Genomic DNA, 9,297 nt, shown 5'->3' with positions numbered 1-9,297 from the left:
CCCGGCCCGGCCCGGCCCCTCGTGGCGTCCCACGTTAGAAACCAGATGACGGCCGTTGCCCCGGCCGGTCGCTGGTGCGGCAGGCCGCGCGGGCTGGCGCCACCTCCTGCTGCGGCCGGCAGCCGGGCGGCGGTGCCGCCGCGCCGCTCCCGCAGGCAGCGGCCGCCTCTCGGGGCTTGGCAGCCGCAGGGGTGTTTCACAGCGTTCTTCGTTTCTTATTCCTAGAACCAGCCTTAGTGCAGCTTCTGTGAGCTGAGTAAAGGTGCARGTCGCTCTCTTGATGGCTGTAGTATAACCTGAGCAAAACCTTTTGCTTTAGTTTGGAGGAAAGGATGACTTTAGGTCTGCGCTGAGGGGGAGCCCGTTAGCTGTCCTCTGGTTTCCCCTGGCTGCCCCGTGCTCTGTGTACGGACTGGCAGGGCACAGGAGTCGGCAGGAGCCGCGGGTCTTTGCCTCAGTTGTCTGCAGCCATCCGTCTACRTAAGGGAAAAAAGTGTTGATGGAGAAACCTTGAATCTCAAAGTTAACGCCTTAAGTGGATTTTAAATATCAAAGAGGAAACGCTTCCAAGAAGTACTGCTAGTAGCAATGAGAAGAATTTCTAGAATGATTAATCTGATRAAAGTACAGATATGTGGCACTAAACACTAGGTCAAGAGGTCTCCTTTCCGTTGTTTACAAGATTAGCCATTTAAGTTAAAYATATTGATCAAAAAGGTTTCATCATCTGTCTAGCTCATTTTTTTCAAGTATCACAATGGACTGCTGGAAATAGTCTGTCTCCAGCAGCACAGCCTAAATRATGTTAGGTGACTTTAAAATAGCAGGCAACAATAGTCATTCTTGCAATACTGATCAGRCCAGATGAAGGATTAGACTATGTTTTTTGGGCCATGGTCTTTCTGGGTGGCATTCAGCTGCCCATATAGACACATCTGCCATGTGCTATCAGCCCTCCCTGAAACATCTTGGTTGGGCTTCAACTGCTGATGCAGCAAGACATGCATCTCCCATAGGTTCTGTGGTATATCTGCCATTTCCATGAGTACATCTTGGATACATAAGGTATTTCAAGTGGCACTGGATTAAGTGTAGTCCCTATGTTTACAGGACTGAATAGAGCGCTGAAARTCAAGTTCCTATTATCTCACWGTGAAAATATATGTCCTGTGCTTTACAGTAAGTTGTACTGTAGGACCACCCAGGTGACTCTTAAGGGATCTGCAATTTAAAAGTCAAGATCCTCATTCCCAACTCTTGACATTTCAGCCTCTAAAATCTCAGCTACAGATTTAAAGATAGCTGATGCACTTTTCTTATATATGATGCTTTATACCTGACAAACACTAAAGTGAAGACAGAAATCAGACGTCTTGTGCACAAGCATATAGACCAAGAGTGAAACTTGGATTTAAAAATGATAAAATATGGCGCAYACATAGTACAGAGAGTTTTTTGTAACTTGCCTTCACAACCCTTAGTTAAATTTTTGCTTTTACTTTTGATGTCCTTTAGAGAAAGCATATTTGTTCATAAACTTAGCCATGTTATATGTCACCTGTCCTATCATATTTTCATATGCTGTAAGATGCAGTAAAGTAAGAATCCCAAAGGACTCAGCAGGTTTAAGAATTCCCTGAAAATGTGACTGTGTTGTACCATTTGACATTGGAACTATATTACAACTGTTCTCACTAATAAAATGATATATACCAATACTTCTCATTTTTGAAGGACACTGTGCTAACAGGAACCTAATGAAAGACATAGCAATAATCTGATGCAGTATATTATCACCTCTCTCCGTTTGAACAAGTTAGTCAGTATATGGAGTCTTGCAAGTTTTTCCATTAGCAGGAGAGATTTGCAGTGGACTTGTATTTCTTTGTTGCAGTTCTGTTTATGTAGGATGTGCAAAGCCTTATTCTCCTGACCTTTGTAAGAATCAAGCAACAGAATTTCTCTGCTCACAGCTCCATGCCTCTAAGCACGTCCACCAAAAATACTTTTTCTATCTTTTCTCAGGATTATTGCTACATATTCTTCATTGGCTAACTCTTCATTTTTCCTATGCACTTCAGCATAGTCTGAGGTACTCCTAGCTTGTTAGATGAATTTCTAATTACACAATATGTTGAGATCAGAATTTTCTGTGTAACACCTACCAATTGAACATCCTGGGTGAAACACAAAGTGTGTTAACAGTTTACAGAGATAATACGTAGGAACGCAGGGGACAAAAATATCCAGTGTAAACTAGTGGGGAAATTGAGGCGGCAGGTTAGAAATACCCAGTTTTGTGAGCCAACAGCTATGKATTAAGCTCCATCATCTTGGAACAACCTAATACATGATTTTTGTCCTTAGTTCAGTACTGAGGCAGGAAAGGAGATCGTAGAAATCAATTGGAAATGCAGGCTCTGTCATTTCAGCTACCTTTTGAAAAGCCCTTAAGAGTTTAAACTACAGCTCCTGCTTGCTCTCCAAGAGACCACAGTTCACAGCCTGACATCCCCTGAAATGCATAAATCAGAACAGAAGACATCAGTACATTTGTAGGCAAGAGAAAAKGTATTTGCATGCATGCCGAATGCCCTGTGTCCAGAAGAGGGGGATGTTGGCAAACAGCACAGGGGAGAGTGCTATCAACCTGAAAAAACTTTGAACTCTTGGCAGAAATGGTTGAATGGTCCAAGAGTTGTGCAGGGAAATAAAGTGCTGTGGGACCTAGCAGAGAGGAAGAGTCRGCCTGCTGGATCAGAGCCATGCAGATGGGGAAAGAAAAGGAAAAGACTAGAGAGGCACAGGGGAGGGCTTTCTGGGACCAAAACTGGGAGAAAAAATTACACAGTCCTCCAGCACAGAAATAGAGGGGTGAGTTAAATGACAACATTGCAAAGACAAGGGGATGAAGGAATAGATCCATGGCACTTTTTAAGGGCGGCAATATGTGGCGTGGTGGGGCAGGGTGCACCCTGGCAGCACACTGGCTCCAAGGAGCCCACCTGAAGGGCAAGTTTTTCTGCTACATTGGCTGCTCCTTCTTTACAATACTGTGTGTGCAGAAGCATACCTGGGATGTGACCTTATGGGTATGTGGATCTGTTCTGTGATCCTGATGCACTGGAAATCCATACCTGGCTTTTCAATCTTGTGCATGGGTATTTGGTTTGACTGAGAGACATCTTTGTGTCAACCTGTAAACAATATGTGTGAAAATGCTTTGTATCTCTGTTAGGTGTGAAAATACACATTATTATACCCCAACAAGGTCAATGTGAGGACTATTAACCTTAGATGCTCAAATATTCAAGTGGAGCACCACTGCACAAATATTCAAGTGGAACAYGCCCTGCTGTAAAGACAAGAGGGGAGTAACTAAAAAGCAGACAAAAATGGAGAGGAAAAAACACCTGGTGAAATTGGTTAGGATCCTTCAAGGGAATAGTGAAAATAAGTATTGTTACCCAGAACAGGATTGGAGTGTGGCTTGTTTGCAGGGCCAGCTGCAAGAGAGAGAAACTAGTGCCTCAGAAAGAATAAACATAGACCCAGAGACTTCGTGCCTGGAAAAAGAAGCCACATGCATGAGGACATGGAGTTTTTGGACTTCTGAAAAGTCTCTGATTTAAGCCCCCAAAACATGCAGAAATGCTGAGAAAATAAGGTCATAAAAATATGTCTAAACATYTATCACTTTTGTCTTGAATATATAGTATGCTAACTAAAATAGTTCTTTGACTTTTGTTTTTTTGAGAAGGCTTGCAAAGCCTGTGTTTCTATTTGCTTAAMTATCACATGCATTATAGGAGTTGCATTATAAAATCAAAGTATCTAAAAGAATAAGGTCCTGGGAAAAATGTACTTGGAGTGTCAGCAGTGGCCCTCAGGTCTGAGGTATCTGATTTATCCCTTAATGAAAATGTGACATAGTAAGAGACAGAGAACATATGCCTGAGAAATATCCCGTGAAACAACAAAACTAATGACTTTTGTGACCCAGTCAGACTGAGGAAAACTTAGAATTTTCTCTCTTTCTTTTCTCTCTCTCTCTCTCTCTCTCTCTCTCTCTTTTTTTTTTTTCTCTATTTCAGGACTACACTCTGGCTGATAATAATAAAAATCCCTTCCCCTCCAAAACCAAGAATACTTAATTTTGTACCCAGTGAAGAGTTACAGAGTCATTTGTACTTTGAGTGTTTGCTCTGTCATGAAAGATCAAGTGTTCTCCCTCTGGGATGAACCAAACAGTTTGTGCATGTGTCTGTGCCTAGGCCACCAAAACACAGAAGTGGTGGTTCAGACCGAGCTCTTGCTTCCRGGCCGATGTGAACCAAGCTCAGGAGAGTGGTGAGTGTCCAGGTGGGGGAGCTCTGACAGAGCTGTGCCGTAGATGGGCATTTATTCCAAGCTGTGCTTTCATTAAGAGTTTTGTTTAGAAAATATCTTAATAGCTTTGTATTTATTGAGTAATGGCCACATAGACATCTATTCCAGGAAAAGCTCACCGGGATTAACTAAATAATTGCAATGGCAGAAAATATCTTTTCTGTCTAATTCAGCATGAGAGGACAAAGACTTTGCTAAGCTTTGGCTTCTGTATTTTATCTTTCTGATTCTACTGCAATCCCTGCCTTTTCATTTTTTGGATAGTAAAAAACAACTGAGCAGAAAGTAGCATTTCAGGGAAGCATGCAGACATCAGTGGTCTGTGGATTTCAGTTCAGTCATGGTAGTAAAATGGTCCATAGCAATTTGCATACAATTTCAGTATTGCTATCTGCAGAAGTGATCAAAGAAGGGGAGCAGTTTCTGAGAAACATAGTAGTGACTTGGACTGCTGTGGGTCTCCTCTTCTTGCACTGCTATATATCAGAAGAACCTCTATGTAAACTGGTAAAATTGCAATGCTGAAAGAGAAGGCAAAAAAAGAAAAGGGCTTCTGTTGAAATAATTCAGAGAAAAGAAATCCCTTAGCAAGAAAACCTTACTGTGCCTTAAAAATGATATTTTCCTATCATAAAGCACCAATATTGACTATATAGTAGGTGTGAGAAGGGGGAAGGGTTGATGGAAAATTAAGAAAGCTCCTGAAAATCAGGATTGCTTTAGAGACTTTCATGATTTCCTGTAATGTGACATAAACCATCTATTGTGTTTTTACTGGGAAATTACTGGTTGAGGTCAATATAGCAGAGAAATTAAAGAGTAGAGAAAACACGCGCAGGCTTGCTGAGCTGGTATGAGAGTTCAGTTTCTTATCAAATTGGTCACAGAATATAGTGCCTATTCAAATTTACATAAAACAAAAGCATCTATCATACCGTGTTTTAARCATGTGTGTTGGTTCCTGTCAGTTTAATTTTGCATTATCAGAAAACTTTTGTTTGGATGTAAGCAGCTTTTGTTACTCAACCTTGTAAACGCAGGTCTATAGCAACGGTTTTCTTTCCGCTCCTGCCTCTGCGGTGGAGGGCCCTGAGCAGCTGGGCTCTCCGTGGCTCCGGTGCTGCCCCCCCGTCCCATTCTGGCTCCTTGCTCCACGTCCTTGAGTCCCTGCCGCACAGGGAAGACAAGCGGGTAAGAAGAGCCTTGTGCACCGAATGTGGCATCTGTATGTACAGACTTGCTGTTCCCTACAGGCCCTCCTACCCTCCATTTTCGATACAGCAACGTGCTTCTCAGTGCATCCCCATTCCTGTCTGGCATCTCTGCTTGTGTAGCTGTCACATGGCTGTGTTGGCTGGGGACAACCCGGAGCTGTCGTTATTTCCCTTGGGCAGAGTCCCTTGTGTGGGCATGCAGGAAATGCAACGGTCACACGCGGCTCCTCTGGGATTCGCAGCCTATATCCGACAGCGAGACTGATAGGGCTGAACTGCTGAGGAGACTTTCCTTCRTGGTTAAAATCCTGCTGACCTGAGAAGGCCTGATCACTTCTTCATATGTACATGAGCCGGTTCAAGATTTGCCCCTTTGATGCCAGCAGGGAATGCCGAAGCTTGCTAAAAGGTTTAGCCGAGAGAACGCACACAACAAAAATCCACAAAGTGATGTGGTTACGCAGGGAGCCGAGTCAGTGACTGAACTTCAGTCCTAGGCCAGTGGTTTAACCACAAGGTCAATTTCTCATTCATTATGATTTTACTCAATAATAAAACTGAAATAAATGCTTGAAATTATTTCAGGGAAATTTTTTTTGCAACTTTCCAGTCTAGATTAATTAGGTGCTAAGAATAGAACACCTGAATCATTAGAAATGATTCACTGCTTTCTTTCCTGAGGATGTAAATTAACACATGTTCTTTTTTGCTGACAAAGTAAATTCTGCTTTAGGAAACCCATGAAGCATGGTTATTGCGAGTAAAGACAAATGTATGATGCTAACTTTCCATCCTAAAGCAGCAGCTTCAGTTAGGTCTTATTTTATATCATCTTCCCTCCCCTGTGACAGTTCTAAGTAACAAGGAACACATGTTGTTGAGAAGCTGAACCACAGAAACCTCTCTGAATAGCGTTTTACTTCAAATTTCCCCCTACTCCAGTGTGACAGAAGGCAGCAGTTGTGGAATCACAATCACATAAACATTAGTGATAAAAACATTGTCCTTTCCAACCTTYTGGACGGTGTGGAGACAAAACCACTGATGGTCAGTCTACGCTAGCTCACCTCTGGTTTCTAGCACTGGTGGAAAATTGAAGAGAGCTGGTAATGCAGGCACAGGAAGATGATGGAGACAATGTGAATTTAAGGCAAGTCTGGGCAGAAGGTTCAAGCCCTGTGACCTACTTCCTTCACCTCCACTGATACTGCCCAGGCTCATGCTGGGCTTAGAAAAAAAAATATATTTGGACTATATTCTGGCAGGCTGTGTCTCACTGTATCTGGCCTCGTTGAGTATAGYGCTTGGACCCATGTTCAAGTAAGTGTTCAAGCTCCCGGCTGTGGAGGGCTACAGAGGTATGGATTCGAAGCTTTAAAAAAGTGGATAGTGGGCAAGTCCAGCCTTGAGAGCAMGCCTGGCTCTGTGCTTAGCTCATAGCACTGGCATATTCAGAAAGCTCTCTGTGCTGACAGAGATAAATGGAAGCTGTAGGAAAGTGATAGAAAGCAGAGTTCAGACTACTCTCTGTGGGTGATATTCCTCTTCATGTTTTATTTCCAGTTATTTTAAAATTAAGCCATAAATTGAAGGCAGAATTCACATTACACATTCATCTCCTCTTCCGCAGGCCTCTGGGGGACAGCCATTCCACTTTATCAGGCTGCAGAGTGGAGGATTTCTGACCATTGTTGAGCTATTATGTGAATGTATATGTACTGCTTGAATAGGCAGGTGTTTTCTTTTATGCTGTCCTGGGACATATCAGTTTTCTTTTCCCACACTGCTACTTGTTAACATCCATACTGGTATTCCTCACGTCCTGTTTTGACAAGATATCTGATAAGGTCTGGTCCCCAGAGAATGAGGACTTATGCTGAGGATACATTTTTGCCCGTGTTGGATTATGGGGTTGAATAAAACACATTTTTGATTTTAAAAAATATTCTTGTGAAAACAAGTAAGGTGAGGAGAAGAGGGAAGAGAAATAAAAAGGCACTAAGAACACAAGAACATTTTATTGTCAAAAAGAATTAATTATTAGTGATATGCATGATATGTCTAGAATGATTTTCCAACCACTGAATCATTAATTAAGCCTGAATGAAACTTTTTCTGCTGTTGAGGCATTCATGGTGGTCTATATGGATTTTCTATTGTTCAGTAGTTTAGTCAAACTCATTAAGACTTAAGACTTAAAAGACTTTTCCCTAGTGAGACACTAATCTGGGTCTCTCTCCATAGCTACATATTTTTACAAAACTCCAGGAAGTGAATATCTCCCTTTACTGCTCTGTCAGTAGCTAAGACTAGCCAACAAGTAAAAGTATCTTAGGAGGAGATCAACAGAAAACCAGTGAAATTACCTGCAGGCACTCCTTAAGAAACAGGCTAACAGAAAAATAGAAAAATACACACCCAGGAGAGGTGAATCTAGCTAGTAAGTTAAGCAGTGACCACTCCTGGGCACTGAACTCCAGTGTCTATGTTGTGAAATGGTTAGAGTGACTCTCAGCACGTGTGGCTCAGGCCAGATTTCACTTTCCAGCCAGRTTCTAGGCATGATCTGGAGGTAGCACAGCCCAGGACTTTTGTTAGGCAGTCATCACGCTGGCATCCTTTGGGGAGGGAAGGAGAATATGCTGTAGGCTCTGCTATTCCTGCTGGTCTAAGTGTCAGGTAATGGCCCTGGGTGCATATAGGAGGGTTCCCTAAGGTGACCTTGGAGTATGGGTTCATGTCTGGCTCCAAGGAAACTCTTTGGCACAACTACTTACAACTTATTTAGCCTGTGAAGTTTCACAGATCGAAGCAGAGTGGAGTGGAGATGGTTGGCTGGATTAATGAAATGCATGCAGTTGCTACGGGTCAAAACAGGTAGTCTATATGCGTGTCATGGCAGGAAGGGAACCGATGCGGTATGTCCTTGCTGAAGAAGCAATAGAAATGGAAACTGAAGGAAGAAATGCACCAGGGGATGGGCAAGGAAAGGAACAGTTGAATTAAGATGGAGGTGCTCTGATAAACTACTTTTTCTTGCATAATCTTGTCCTGCCTTCATCTCTGAGCTCATGTTTTTGTACTCCATAGCCTGCTCCATCTGCTCCCAGTTGCTCTTTGGCAAGGCTTAGTGTTTTCATGGCTGGGCTACAGAATACCAGGCTCTTTGGCACAGACAAAGCTGGGATCAAGGCTTTCACTGCATTTTGACTTGGCAGGCTACGTTTTCCCTCACTGCAAATCCTTTTCCCTTTTGCCACCTAGGCTTGTTCTTTGCGACTAAGCACAGCCTCCCTCCACCAAGCCAGAGGTGCAGCATTACCCTCCCAGCAGCGAGGATTAGCCCTTGTAAGCCACGCTGCATCCCCCCAAGTGTACCAAATGGTGTGGAGCCTGGTAAGATGCCCTTACCTGACAAGCAAAAACCCTCCCACAGCCRAGCTTCCCAGCCTTCTGTGGGGCTGAAGGACTTCAGCTCTATTTCACACAACCATCTAAGGTTTTCTGTTTGTTGCAGGCTGTAAAAAATAGCAAGAAAGGACACGGACAGCAAGACAGTTCCCCAGATAATTGTGGAAACATGTTTAATCTTATGTTGCTGTGAGCCCGTTGTTTGTTTCTTCATGCCAGTAGTCAGAACATTTATCATAACTRTTCTGAATTATCTCAGCATGCCATGATGTCAGGCAGGGTG

The sequence above is a fragment of the Rhea americana genome, unplaced genomic scaffold, assembly GCF_003343005.1.
Source record: "Rhea americana isolate MKP2758 unplaced genomic scaffold, rheAme1 scaffold_77, whole genome shotgun sequence".
Classification (NCBI taxonomy): domain Eukaryota; kingdom Metazoa; phylum Chordata; class Aves; order Rheiformes; family Rheidae; genus Rhea; species Rhea americana.
The sequence above is the reverse complement of the archived record's forward strand: the minus strand, read 5'-3'. Positions refer to the sequence as shown.